Consider the following 15,582-nt stretch of genomic DNA (forward strand, 5'->3'; position numbering starts at 1 on the left):
AGTTATTTATTTTTGCACTTATCATCAGGAATCACTTCTTTTTGTAATCCCTGCCAATTTCTGCTTTTATTGTTTTATTTGCTTTTCATTGTTCTTTATAATCTTTTTTGTTGTTGTTGTTAAATCTTTAACTAATGTAATACTATTCTTTATTTGAGGCCATTAATTTTCCTCTGAGTATGCTTCGGCCACATCATATAAGTTTTAATTTCTTTTTTAACTGAAGAGTTATCTCAGTGAATGCAGCAAAGTGTGTCTGTGAACTCTCAAACCAATATGACTTATGCACTTAAACCTCTGAAATCCTGGTGTTATTCCAGAATAATACAGTGTCTCCAGAGAAATAAATAATTGTCTTTCCTTCAAGCAATCATTCAAAAAAAATTTTTTGGCAAGTACTCTTTTTCATAACACCTAATGACAGTCTTGCATGCAACTCTTTTGTCTTGCCAGTAAAAGGGAGATCTGTAAGCTCTGATAATCATATAAATAATGGAGTTAAGGTTCTATCATAAAAATTAAAGAAGGTACTCAATTGTATCTAGAGACTCAAAAAATATCTTCCCCTATCAGCCTACCATAGTTCCCAAATGCTAGTTACAAAAGAATATTTCCTTGGGTTAAGACATTTACATACTGGCCGCTCCTTAAAATTCCTAATGGAAGAGGCAATACATTGAGTGTCTCTCCTAAGAGAATAAACACATTAAGGGATTAGCATATGTATTTATTTTATATGTATTGAGCATTTTAGCTTGGGTTGATTCACTGCAGATTAGTAAACCAACTATTTGTCACAGCACAGAGGAAATTGGACAAACAGTGAATACATTTTGATGAATTAAAGAGGAGAGACCCTGGGGCATATAGAGAACCTTCACTCTACAGAGGCAAAAAGGACAAGATTAGGTGGATTATCCAAAGGGATGGGAGTAGCACTTATGTAGACAGAAGGCATGAATACAGAGGATTTGGAAAGATATGGGAGTGAGCTTCAGCCCTACTGCAACTAGGAAATCAACAAATCAGCCAGTCACCCAGAAAGCTGGCCACTACACCCCCCAAAACCATACCAGCAGAATCACTCTCTCAACTCAAATAAAATAATTTTAAGATTTTATACCCCAACACTACAACCATAGGTTTCAACCAGAACAAGGCAAAGAAAAGGAGAAGTAAGGAAACAGGCCACACTTGTGTTTCTGGCATACATTTTAGGATCAGGGGACTTTTATCAGACACCACATGATAGTATTTTAACAAAGAAGGAAAAAAAGTCCTTTTACAAGCCATAATCCAAAAGCCTTTCTCTGTTCTCTTCAAAATACTACAATTCTTGTGTCCAGGTGTTTTGAAGCAATAACTAACAGGATACATTGGAAGTTAATCTGCATCTCATGAATTTTAATTTTAATTACTTAGCTAATTAACTAATTCCACCCTATCCTGGGTAATTTAAAAAAAAACAGTATTATTTATATGGAAAAAATTGTAGCCATAGCTTATCTTTAAATCTTCCTTTTATTATTTACTTTAAATTGGGATGAGTAATACCACATTGAGAGAAGTGGAATTTTAGTTTTCCCAAGGTTTTCTGCCAAGTCTCCAAATTTTTGGACAGTAAAATAGGGGCAAGAAAAATCCCAATTCCTACTAAAGTGCCATGAGATACTTCAACATTTACCAAAATGTCAAAGCCTAATTTGTTGAAACTTTGCCCAAAAGCCTGCCCAAGATAAATAATTCTGCCTTAACTTTTTTGCTGTTGTTTAAAAACATGATAAAAATGGCCCCTTAGTTCTAAGTTCAGAAGGTATAAACCCAATTTTGGGAAAGTTGATAACGTTCAGTACAAGTTTTCTCAAAACACTGCCACAATTTCATATTTAGTAATTTAAAACTATTCCTGTTAGGACTAATTCACCCTTCTTCTACTTCATGTGTTTGTTTTATTTAATGTCACTTGTACAGTTGAGTTTAATAAGGAGCAAAGACCCCGGGTACAGCCAGTTTTATCAAAATTCCTTAAAACAGTTATTCTAAAGTTTTTGTAAACCACTCATACACATATAAACACTTGCACAGACTTACATAGATACATACATTCAAATCTTAAATAATGTTCTACTCGAAGAGTGCTGACTTGAAAAAAAAAATGAACTTAAACAAAACTGTTGTTAGCATCTGGCATATGGCCTTGAAAGAGTGTGTTATCTGTAGTATTAGAAACCAAAGCTCTCTACTTGGTACTAAGGAAAATACAAAACTTCCTACTACATAATCCCTGATCTGTGATCTTGCTATTTTACTGAAAGGAAAGATCACAAGCAAATACGTTGCAAAGCTACATAAAATAAGTATGAAACAGAACAAAGAGTTAGCACAAAGTGATGGTACAAATAGAAAAATGGGAGGTAGGAAGACAATCTGCCAATAATTTGTTAGGGGTCCTTGGCTAACTGGTTTAACCACTCTGACTTGGTTTCTTTATACAAAATGTGCAAATTAACATCTACCTTATCCAATGATTGAGGTAATGGAGACAATATACTTAGAACACAGGTAGCTCTCAAAAAGTTCTAATTCATTCCATGTTAGCAGCGGGCTGGAGAAACACGAAGGACAAGGGAATGATAACAATCAGCAAATGTGCTACTTGAGTAGATACCGAAGGAGGAAGGAAATGCAAGAAGTCTTTATCTACCCCATCATATTAAGGTGTTGGGACTGACTTGGCAAAAGGGTTAGGCAAAAACAGAAGACCCAGATAATGATAGAGACACAATTATTTGCAGGGATGAACTGCTTTAAACTATTCAAAATACATTCCTACCGATATTTTATCATTTTCCAGAGGACAGCTCTATATAGATTCAAAATAATCAACCATATGAGGATGTAGAAGATTTGACTTAAGAGCTACTCATAGACTTTAAAAAAAAAAAAGTAAAAGGGGCAGTTCTAGTTGACAAGTTCATGCAAAGATTTAAAAGAAATGGGGATGTTTAAGCATGTTTTAAACCTAGGAAAAATAAGAATCAGAGGCATGTGATGAATGTCTTCAAATATTTGAAGAGCTTTCATGTGGAAAATAAAACAAAATATTTTGTGCAGCTTCTGCAAATCAAACTTGAATCACTGGACTGGCCCACAGAGATGTGGATTTGGATGTAAAAATTCTCAAAACTTAGAACCAGTTTTTCTCTCTTACTAGAAGCTCAGAGGCAGTAGCCGGTTAAGTTTTGTCCATACCAGATGCTATAGAAGGGAAGGGGAACGGGACAATATGACCTCTGAGATGCTTTCCCCAACTCTCCTTTGTTTATCCTTTAAGGTTCACTGTATAAAAGAGACTTTTATAGTCATTCGATGATCTAGGTCATTCAGATCTGTAGATTAAAAAGGAAAGACTAAAAACAGGTCTAATGTATTACCCAGCAGATTGACATTGTTTACCATTTCTTATTTCTTCTCTCCAATGAAAATACCTCCCTCCTCACATCCAGAATAATCAGAGAAGTTTCCAGGACTGGTTAAGGAGGTCCACTTAAAAACAAGCGCCAGAGGAAGTTAGTGGTCATAACTCTTTTTTATTGTTGTTTTTTATTGTGTTATGTTAGTCACCATAGAGTATATCATTAGTTTTTGATGTAGTGCTCCATGATTCATTGTTTGCATACAAATCCAGTGCTCCATGCAGTATGTGCCCTCCTAAATACCCACCCTCTAAAACCCTCAGTTTCTCGGAGTCCACAGTCTCTCATGGTTTGTCTCCCGCCTCCAATTTCCGCCCCCCTTTCACTTTTCCTTTCCTTTTCCTAATGTCCTCCATGTTATTCCTTTGGCTCCACAAGTAAGTGAAACCATATGATACTTGACTCTCTCTGCTTCACTTATTTCACTCACCATAATCTCTAGTCCCATCCACGTTGATGCAAAAGTTGACAAGGCAAGAAACAACAAATGTTGGAGAGGATATGAAGAAAGGGGAATCCTCTTACACTGTTGGTGGGAATGCAAGTTGGTGCAGCCACTTTGGAAAACAGTGTGGAGTTTCCTCAAAAAATTAAAGATACAGCTACCCTATAACCTGGCAATTGCACTACTGGGCATTTGCCCCAAAGATACAGATGTAGTGAAAAGAAGGGCCCTATGTACTCCAATGTTCATAGCAGCAAAGTCTACAATAGCCAAACTGTGGAAAGAGCCAAGATGCCCTTCAACAGACGAATGGATCAAGAAGATATGGTCCATATAGACAGTGGACTATTACTCAGCCATCTGAAAGTGGTCATTACTCTTATCTGTTAGCATTATGACATAGTAGAAAACACTTCTAGGTTAGGAATAAAGAAAACCTAGTTGGGGTACTATTAGCTTGGTGATTAGACTTTTTCTTCCTGAGTGAACACCCCACTGGGCATGGCCGTATGATTAGAGGTCAGGTGGAAAGCCAGTGTTAGTAGCATAAAGTATCAAAGAGCAGACATGTTCAGCAACTCCAGGGACTGGAAACTGAGAAGGGACATGTCAGAAAAGAGTGAGCCACAATAAAGAGAAATAAAATCAGGAAAGAAATTCTCCTCAAACCCCGGATACTTCAGAATGATAAAGAGTCAAGAATCCAAAAAAAGTATCCATCATAAATGTGTGTGCATTTAACAACAGAGCTTCAGAATCCATGAGGCAAAAACTGATATGGAATGGAATGGAAGAATGGCATAAGCAAAGCTAGAGATGTTAACACTCCTCTTAGAAATGGACTCAAAAACTAAACAAAGTATCAGTAAGAACACAACAGTTATTGGTAACCTATCAACAAATTAATATTTATTGAATATTATATCCACCAACTGTAGAATGCACTGTTTTTAAGTGTGCATAGAAAGTTTTATAAAGTAAGCCATATTCTGGGCCATAAAATGAGGCTTAAAAAATTTCAAAAGTTTGATAATTTACAGAGTATGCTTTCTGACAGTAACAGAATTAAATTAGAAATCATCCATATTAAAATATCTTTACAAATTCAAAAACTGGAGATTAAACAACGTGTTTCTAATTAATCCATAGGTCAAAGAAGAAATCACAATGGAAATTAAGAAAAATATTTGGAAGGGAACAAAAATACAAAGACAACACATGAACGTCTGTGGAATGCAGCTGAGGGATTAGAGAAAAACTTCTAGGTTAATATATTTACATAAAAAGAAGAAAGATTTAAAACCAATGATCTCATGTTCCACCTAAAGAAGCCAGAAAAAGAAGAGCAAATTAAATCCAAATTAAGTTGAAGAAAGGGATTAATAAGGATAACAGTAAAAATCAAAGAACTATAAAACTAGTATTAGTGAAAATTAGCAAAACTAAAATTTGTTTCTCTGGAATATTAATAAAATAGAAAAATTTTAAGAAAGAATGACCAAGAAACAAGATAGGAAACACAACTAACAATACAAGAAAAAAGGAAATTATATCACTACATATTTCACATGCTAACAAATGAAAAAAGGAAAAATATTAACAACTTCTTGTCAGTAAGTCCAACAATTTAGCTTAATTGGAAAACACTCTTCACACACTCCACTTGCTAAAACAGACACATGAAAATACAGAAAGTCCAAGCAGTCTTCTATCTATCATAGAGACTGAAGTTGTTATTAAAAATATTCACAAACTAATGGTTGCCAGAGGAGAGACGAATGGGTGTTGAACAAAATGGATAAAGGAGAGTGGGAGAAACATGCTTCCAGTATGGAATGAAAAAGTCATGGGAATAAAAGGCACAGCATAAAGAATATGTCAGTGACATTGTAATAGCAATGTATCAGGACAGATGGTAGTTACACATGTGGTGAACATAACATAATGTATAAACTTATATATAACTTATACATAAACTTGAATCACTCACTGTCTTGTACACCTGAAACTTATGTACTATTGTGTGTCAATTATACTAAAATAAATATTTAACATATATATTCCTGAAAAGAAAAGTGTAACCCAAATGCTTTCACTAATGAATTCTATCAAATATTTAAGGGAGATAAAATATCAATCCCATGCAAACCCTTTCAGAAAACAGAGGTGAGCTAGCATAATCCTTTTATTAAAACCAGATCTCATTACAAAATTACAGAATATTCCTCATGAACATAGAAATAAAAATTCATTTACCTACATATAAAAGTAATAAAAATCATTATTAAGTGGGGTATATTCTACAAATGTTATGACTAGTTTAATCATTCAGGATGTTAGACCAATATAGTAATAAATAGGGACGCCTGGATGACTTAGTGGGTTAAGCCTCTGCCTTCAGCTCAGGTCATGGTCTCGGGGTCCTGGGATGGAGCCCCACATCGGGCTCTCTGCTCATCAGGGAGCCTGCTTCCCCCACCCCTCTCTCTGCATGCCTCTCTGCCTAATTGTGATCTCTCTCTCTGTCAAATAAATAAATATCAAATAAATAAAAATCTTAAAAAAAAATAAAAGAAACTCAGCAAAGTAAAAATAGAGGGGAACTTTATCCATCTGATAAAGGGCATCTATTGAAAAATCATATTTAATGGAGAAATACTGAATGCTTCTCTCTTAAGATCAAAAATAGGACATGGATGTCAACACTGTAACAGTTTTACCATTTCATTCAGCATTGTACTAGAGGTCCTGGTCAGTGCAATAAAGAAGGAAGGAAGGAAGGAAAAAAAGAGGATAAGAAAAGAAAGAGAGGAAGGAAGGAAGAAAGGAAGGGAGGGAAGGAAGAAAAGGCAGAAAGACTGGGAAGGAAGAAGCAAAACCATATTTAAAATCAACATGATTTTTTGCACAGATCCTAAAGAACATATAAAAGAAAACAAAACCTACTTAAAATAGTAAGTAAATTTAGGAAGTCTGCGGGATACAGATCAATAGGCAAAAATCATATTCTTATATGAAAAAACAAATGGGAAAGAAAATAGTTTTTAAAATTCTATATACAATAACATCAGAAACACAAAATACTTAGAAATCAGTTAGACATGATATATTCTACAGTCTTTGGCATAAAAATCAGAAAAATACAAAACTGAATTCCTAAGAGAAACTTAAAAATGCCTAAATATACAGAGCAGTATACCATGTTCATGGATTGAAAAACCCAATTGTTAGGATGTCTTCAAATTAATTTACAGATTCAAAGCAATCTTATCAAAATCTCAAGTCATTTTTTATAGAAATTAACTAATTGATTATAAAAACTTGCAGGGAAATGCACAGGATTTAGAAAAACTAAAACAATTTTTTTAAAAAGAACAAAGTCAGGGACACCTGGGTGGTTCAGTCAATTAAGCATCTGTCTTTGACTCAGGTCATGATCCCGGTGTCCTGGGATCAAGCCCAGCACTGGGCTCCTTGATCAGCAAGGAGCCACTCCCTCTGCTGTGTGCTCTTTCTCCATCTGTGACAAATAACAAAATAAAATATTAAAAAAAAAAAAAAAAGAAGAAGAACAAAGTCAGAGGACTCATAATTCCTGATAACAAGCCTAACTATAAAAGCAATTGCAGTGACAGTAGAGAGGCATATTATTCTTTGATGTGTTACTGGGTTCTATTTCCTAATACACATTAGTTCATATTAACAAGTGCACTAATATTAATAAGTGAGAGCAGTCTGTAGCTTTCTTTTTATGCTGTGTCAAATGTGTATATCAGTATACATACATTTCACAAACATATGAAGTTTCTGTTCTTTCTGTTAAAAGGTCCTTTAGAACAGTTATAATAGTATTGCCCTTACTGATTTTTTTTGTACATTTTTGTTAGCATCTAATTGCAAAACCATGGAATTTTGGCATTTGGGGAGGCTACTTTTTAACTACTTTTCAAAAATTTTATGCCTATTGTCTTATTTATAATTTCTGTAAACCTAAGGTATTTTAGAATTTTCTATTTTGTTAAAAATAATCCATTTCATCCTCATTTTCTAATGTATTGGCATACAATAATTGTAATTACTATTCTAGTCTTGTAAATTCCTCTAATTTTGTGATTGTTTTCTATTTTCCTTTCTTAACTTATGTATTTGGGCTCCCTCATTTTGCTTTTTTTAAAATAAAAAAAAAAAACCTGAATCAAATTTACAACATCAAAATGGAAGGGAAAAATAGAAAGCTGGAAATAAGGAAACAGAGGAGAGAAAAAATTATAAAGATTTATTTATGTATTTATTTATTTGATAGAGAGAGAGACAGTGAGAGAGGGAACACAAGCAGGGGGAATGGGAAAGGGAGAAGCAGGTCTCCCACTGAGCAGGTGGCTGGACGCAGAGCTCAATCCCAGGACCCTGGGACCATGACATGAGGCACCTAGGTGCCCAGGAAAGGTTATAAAAACGAATATAAGGTAGTAAAAAAAAAAAAAAAGAAAGAAAGAAAGAAGAAGAAGGGAAAGAGGAAGACAGTAAATAGTATAAAAACAGAAAGGATCTAAGATCACCTTTTTGGCCAGATAATGGGCCAATGTTACCTAGATTGGTGTTCCTCAAAATCGTCAGTCTATGAACTGTTTGTTATTGGCCCACAATGAGATAAGGAAATTATACCTAAATGTAAATCAATGCATTGTCTTGCCTCCTTCTCCAGGAAAGCTTTGATATGAAAAAAAATTTCAGTTGAATTAACAGTGTACTTAGTGACATATTTGATCTACATAGTTGTGCTTAGTGACATTTTTGATCCCAGGACAGTTTAATTTCAGCAGACAGAAGTAACAATGTGTAGAAGGGCACAAATCAGCAGACCATAATTTGTGTAGCACCAGCCTACACCCCTCTCTGCATACCTCCTGTGGATTGCCTCACCCCTTATCCTACTGCAACTCTCCAGCTAACAGCAGGGCCTTGATAACTATTTTTACCTTCTGGATTTTGGGTACTGAAGATATCTATACAGTGCTTTAACCCATAATCCAAAAGGTTCAAAGTGCATATTAGGTCATGAACAAACATTGATTGATTGAATAATTGATGACTGAAAAATCAGGGCTGACGTGTACAGTTTACAGTTACCGCACTGCACAGTTTGCACTTGGCTGAGTGAGTGATGCATGAAATGCACAGACGCTCTCCTCTCCGAGTTGTATGCAAAGCTGGGTCATTCAGAGGAAAAGGCACTATTCTCTTCTTCCAATGGCATGGCTATGCTCAGAGAGACCAGCTCTCTCTAATTCATATAAAGACCCTATATAGATTAACAGCAAGGGACTTGACTGCAAATTGACCTCAGAAACGCAGCTGCTCAGTCTTAACCTAGGTGCTGTAAATCCTACAGGCTAGCAGGCACAGCCATCCCCAAAGCATGGCAAATTAGAGTGACAACTCCTTGATTCAGGAATGATCCATTACCTGACTTTACTTTGTTCTCTTTCTTTCTTTAAGGACCGACATAGCTCCTTGGTCAAAGAAATGGGGCATTGCTTTTAACTAAACTCTGTATTATAATCTGTATAAAGGGTAGCTGCCCATCTCAGCGTAGATATCCCATCCCTTACGAAGCCTTCCCTGATCTAAGTCTGGCCCGATGCTCCCACTGTGGTTCCTATGGTAGTCATCTTTATATTCCACTCTATAGCACGTAACACTGCACTGTGATTGGCTATTTGCATTTCTGCCTGCCCGAGTGCATTGTCCGTCACTGTCTTTTGAGTGCTTAGCACAGTTTTGGGACGTGGCGGAAGAAAGGAGATAGAGGAAAAACAGAAGTGAAAACCTGCAATGGAATATCATTTTTAGGTATGAGTTCATTTCAGTGTAGATATCAATCTGTGTATAAAACCAGATGGAAAGCCATTCAGGAATAGATATTTATCCTATGAGATATCCCTTGAGTGCTCCTAGTCCAAGACACCTCCTAAGACACTCATGGACTCAGCAAAGCCCAGTTTCCCTCTCAATCAATTTTCTTTTCTTTTCTTTTCTTTTTTTAAGATTTTATTTATTTATTTGACAGACAGAGATCACAAGTAGGCAGAGAGGCAGTCAGAGAGAGAGGGGGAAACAGGCTCCCCGCTGAGCAGGGAGCCCGATGCGGGACTCGATCCCAGGACTCGAGATCATCACCTGAGCCGAAGGCAGAGGAGGCTTAACCCACTGAGTCACCCAGGCACCCCTCGATCAATTTTCATGAACAATCCAGGTAATTTCTGTGAGGAAAGATACCAAGCACTGCTCCCTTAAATTGAAAGTTTGACACACCTGCCAGGGGAGCTCCAAGGGAGGAGCTCCGAGGGGGAGCTCCAGGGGAGGCCCATTGCAGGAAAAGTTTTTCAAGAGCATAGATTAAAAAATCTCCTTGGATGGGTGGTGCGGGGGCGGGGGTGGGGTGCTGGGTGGCTCAGTGGCTCAGCTGGTTAAGCAACTGCCTTCCCCTCAGGTCATGATTCCAAATCCTGAGTTTGAGACCAGCATCAGGCTCCTTGCTCAGCAGGGAGTCTGCCCCTCACCCGACTTGTGCTCTCTCTCTCCCTCATTCTCTCTCTCTCAAATAAGTAAATAAAATCTTTTAAAAAATCACTTCAAAAAAAAAAATGGGAAGTCTAGCCTCTAAACAGTGACATAGACACTTGGCTCTCAGAATTCCCATACCCTTTCTAGTCACCATCCTCTCAAGAAATGGAGCAGAGAAGGAGAGTTGGGGAAAGTGGAAAGAAGGAAGCAGCAGCCGGAGATGAGAGGAGCCATTTTTGTCTTCCAGGCTCTGTACTAGATCATCTTAGATCTTAACCTTCTAGAGTGGCCACTGTTAGCCCTGTTTTCTAGGTGAGCAAACTAGAGCTCAGGGGGGTTAAGAAATAGGGACAGGGGCACAAAAGGAGCAAGTTTAGATTTCACCCATATCTTCCTGCCTTCTACACCCCTGTTTCAGCTATGAGATTATAGGGCCTCAGTTGACAACATCCAAGTCGGTCCCACACCCCTCCCCCACCCCCCCATCAAAGAAGCTGATGGAGAATGGATCCCGTGGGATTCAAATCTTAGACAGACTTTTCTTAATCATTATCTGTCATGGGCTAGTTTTGTGACCCCAGGCAAGGTAGTTTATATCCCAGAAGCCAGAAGCTCAGTGCGCTGATCTCTAAAGGATGAAAAATATTTGCTTCTGCAAGTATTAGAATTTAATATTTAAATTTTTTAAATATTTAAATGTTTCTGAAAGAGAATAAGGCAGGAATTCAATAGGCACTCCAAAAAAAAAAAAAAAAGCCAGTACTTCTAACTCTCTCTCTCTCTCTCTCTCTCTCTCACACACACACACACACACACACACTCTCACCACCCCTACCATGACAGGACGGGGTTGGTCTTCGCTCAAGGCTTACCGTACGTGTGAGAGTAACTGGATCCCTGCCACTTTGTGTTTAGTTCTAGAAGCAAGAAGACAGAGTTTTCCTTCCACGTGTAAGAGTAACTGGATCCCTGCCACTTTGTGTTTAGTTCTAGAAGCAAGAAGACAGAGTTTTCCTTCCTGCCAGGGAGGAAGTTTGTTTTTGGCATTTTCCTTTAAGCTTTCCTCTCCCTCCCTCCACCAGCCTTGCCATCTCCTCTGTTCCCCCAGGGACCACCTAGTGTCTCTTTCCCCAATGACCTTGTTCTATACAAACTGCCATAATCCCAGATAACTCCTTAGCTCAGGGAGATTCAAACAAGACCACCTTGGCCTGCAGTGATTCAGGAAGATCCCTGTCCTTGAAAGGAATCCTGGGTTACACTTGACCCTCCAGGAAAACAGCAGTCATTTGGTGGAGTTTGGGTAAAAATGACAGCAAATGTGGCTCTAGAGTCATATAACTGCTAAACTGCCAGCTTAAAACAGGCACAGATCTCTTTGTTTTACTAGGTGACATTAAGAAGTATTTAAGAGCCAAAGGGCACACACCCCAAGGAGCCTTTGTGTGGCCTGCGGCTTGACTCAGTGCCCCTTAAGTCACACCTCTTTGCTTAGCCCATCCTCTTATTTGTTTTTTAAGTTTTTATTTATTTATTAGAAAGAGAGAGGATGAGTGGTTGGGGGAGGGGCAGAGGGTGAGGGAGAAGCAGGCTCGCCACTGAGCAGGGAGCCAGACACGAGCTGGATCCCAGGACCCTGAGATCATGACCTGAGCCAAAGGCAGTCACTTAACCAACTAAGCCACCCAGGAGTCCCTGTTCAGCCCATTCTCAAGAGAGCCTTGGCAGATTCAGAAAACCAAGACACGCAGGGAAGGCCCCAAGAGTTCTCTGAAATCCTTAGCTGGACCGTTAGCAGCAGGAAAAGGGCCAAAGGGCTCCTCCCATCAATCCTGAAGCCTGGGACCTGTCCAAAATTGTTCCAGGAATTCTGATGGGTTCCAAGAAATCCTTCCCAGGGAATGACTGAGAGGCCTCACCAGTGTGGCTCCTGTCCTCTCAAAGGGACCCCCAGGAGGCCAGGGCTGCCGTGGAGATTCGGGTCTGTCCTGGCCTGAGGCTCTCCAGGCAGAAGGACGAGATGCCTAGTGTTGAGTGAGTGAGTTTACTGTACATCATGGATAAACCCTGAAAACATCTTGCTAGGTGAAAGAAGCCGCTTGCAAGGGACCACACACATATTGTATGCCTCCATTTAAATCAATGTCAACAAAAAGTAGATAAGTGGTTGCCAGGAGATGAGGTGGGGGTGGGGTTGGGGGGGTTAGAGAAATGGGAAGTCTCTGCTAAAAATATGGAATTTCTTTTTGGAATGACAAAAAAAAAAAGGGGGGGAATGTTCTAAGATCGCTTACAAGAGCTGTTGGCTACACCAACTCTGTGAATATACTCTATGAATGCAAAAACCATTGTTTACTTGTATACAATAGTATACAATGTAATCGCTATTGTATACTTGTATGGTATAGGACTTATATCTCAAAGCTGTTAAAAAAATCCTGAAGTCTGCTTACAGTAACCAAGCCATGAGGGCCAGATTCAGAGGAAACCCAACCAAGTTGCTCATTTAGAACAAGCAAAAACCCAAAGGCTATCCTTTTATTCCCTCTTATTCATTTAGTCCTTCCAGATTTCCCTGCGAGTTCTCTGCGTGCAGAACTGGACCACCTTCTCAGAAACAGATCACCAATTTTCCAAACGGCAGCCAGCTTAAGCCTGTTTGCTGAAGGATTTGAACACAGAACTCCTTATCCCATGCTGCAATTAGAAGTGCCCTCCTAGGCCTTTTGTGGGTGAGAAGCCCTCCCCCCTCAACCCCAGATCTTTAAGGGGATATTTCAGGAAAACTTGTTTGCATTTCTGCTCCCCACAGAGCCATCAAAGTCCTACCCCGTATTTCTTTGTTCCTCCCCCTCCCGTCGTCTTCAGCTGCTACCCAGCGGACTCTCCAAAACTTCCAAAAGGGAGTCCAAACCGTCCAGAGGGCATGGGGCTTGGGTGGCAGTTCCAGAAGCAATTTTTCACGGGGGAAATCCTGGCCCCTGTGAGAGCTGCACACAAGCTCCATCTGGGCATTTCCCCGAAAGACAAGTCCTAAGCCTGTACCTAAGTAGAAGGGGTGACCTCCAGTCAACCCTGAGCTCATGCGCCCCACAGGGCAGGCTTCGCGCAGAGGACCCAAGAACCCAGTGCCAAAATCGGAGTGCCGGTGGGCCAGGACTCGCAGGCGGCGTCCAGGCGCTCGCCTAGGGCAGAGGCCACTCCTGTGGCTGCACGCCCGCTCCTCCTGGCCTTTCCCTAACCCTGTCTAGCCTGTGCGCGCTGCCGGCCAAAGCCCAGCTCCACTGGCTGCCGCTCTGCCCAGGCGCTGCGTGCCGAACCGGAGGCTTGAAGCAGGAAGGGCAGCAAAGGGATAAAGCTGGAGAAGCTTAGGGGTGGAACAGCCAGGGCGGAGAGGACCCTCAACACCGCAGCCCGCTGGTGCCCCTCAAAGCCGCAGCCTCCAGCGTCCGGACCCCAAAACGAAAGGCGGGAAGCATCTGGGGTTCCTGGAGCAGAGACACGGAAGAGAAGCGACTGCCAGCGTCCTCCAGCAGTGCGCTCTGTCTGGTTGCTCCTTTTTGCGCCCAGCGCCTGACCCCAGCGCTGATCCGTGGCCGTACCAAGGGGTGGCTGGGTGAATTTTGTCTCCCATGACCTCCATCGACTGCCCTTCCAAGCACCCCCAAATACAATCTCAATAACAATAGCGTGCTCTTCAGATACAGCCCTCCAAGACAAATTCCCGAGTCCCTTTCTCACCAGACTGTCGCCTTTACTAAGCCCCTTCTACTTGGAAAGGCTGGAATGGCCACAGTCTGGAAGCCAAACCCGGTTTTTCCCGCCGCGCGCTCACAGCACCCGAGTACCGGGCCAAGTTCCCGGGAGCAACACAAGACACTGTCGCTGCCTTTGCATTCGCATCATGTAGCACCTCCAAACTCCCCGCCCAGCCACCCCCGCGAGGAGGCATCAGGGTGCACCGTCCCATCTCACTCCAGAAGTCCCCGGGCCATTCAGAGCGCGCGCGTACAGAAGGTCCATGGAATTGCACTGCGTCTGCAGGTGGCTCGCCCTCTCCACTTTTCCTTCCTCGCCGATAGATTTTTCCAAAGCCGACCCGAAGTAGGGCAGAGAAAGACTGGAACTGACCTGTGCAGGGGAATGTTCTAGTCCAAGATGGGGACCTCTCGATGCTTAGGTAGGATCCAAGTTCGCCGCGAGTTGGTTCTTGGCGGCGCACGGCTCCTGCAAGCTGCCCGCGTGGTGCCCCTTTTAATTAGCCTGTCTTCTCCCTCTCCCTCTTTCTCTCCTTCTCCCTCTCCCACTCCAGCTCCCACTCTGCGCAGCCCGGAGCTGCGTCCTCCCCAGCGCTTCGCTCCTGCCAGGCGCCCAGGATCAGATAAGAGGAAAGGAAGGCCAGCCCGCGGCCAATTATAGAGCGGAAGGTGGCCGCGGAGGCGGAGGTTGGGGAGGTGGGAGGCAGGCCTAAGTCTCAAACGCCCCCCACCTTATCTCCTCCTCCTCTCCCCACCCCCGCCGCGCTAGAGGTCCTTGGTGGAGCCCGCCCCCGAGCCGCCGCCCGCGCGTCCCCAGACCTGGCGGCCACCCAGGTGCGCGCCGTAGCCAGGGGTCCTGAGCCCAGAAAGAGTAGCCTTTGCCCCTCCACTCCTCCCGCGGCTCGTGTGGGACAGCTGAGTCAGGCTCTGCGGTGGCTTTGCAAGGTCTGGCGCCCTCCCTCCAGGACTCAGGTACTGGGTGCACACTTCCCCGTTCCCAAGACGCGACTTGCCTTCCCGGGTCAAGGACCTCGCGCCTGGGAGCGCGCACGCACTGCGAAGGGGTACCCTTCCTCCCCTCTTCTTGCTTCCTTGTCGGAACGAGGGCTGCAAAACGCCAAAGCAGCGATACTCAAATTCAATGTGCAGGACAATCATTTGAGGGTGTTGAAATGGATATTTTTGTGAGCTTAAAAGGACGAATGTTGGCAGTGGCCAGGGCTTGCACTTTCTGAACTGCAGATCCCCACTTGCAAAGACCTTGTTTCAATATTTATCTGCATTTAATAAATGCATTATTCTGCATTTAGCAAACACCCTGGTGGTTCGGATCCAC

The 15,582-nt window shown here is 41.5% G+C and overlaps 1 protein-coding gene across 2 annotated transcripts in view; it reads right to left on the reverse strand.

The window, feature by feature from the left end:
- The window catches only part of COL14A1 (collagen type XIV alpha 1 chain), a 216,621-nt gene extending 201,672 nt beyond the window's left edge, over positions 1 to 14,949 (reverse strand). For both annotated transcript variants that reach the window (XM_032858416.1, XM_032858417.1), the window contains exon 1: positions 14,620 to 14,949. The gene's annotated coding sequence lies outside the window, so the exon portion shown is untranslated. The remainder of the gene's footprint in view (positions 1 to 14,619) is intronic.
- Positions 14,950 to 15,582: the final 633 nt, after the last annotated feature.

Source organism: Lontra canadensis, unplaced genomic scaffold (genome assembly GCF_010015895.1).
Source record: "Lontra canadensis isolate GAN:19392208 unplaced genomic scaffold, GSC_riverotter_1.0 scaffold15, whole genome shotgun sequence".
In the NCBI taxonomy this organism is placed as follows: domain Eukaryota; kingdom Metazoa; phylum Chordata; class Mammalia; order Carnivora; family Mustelidae; genus Lontra; species Lontra canadensis.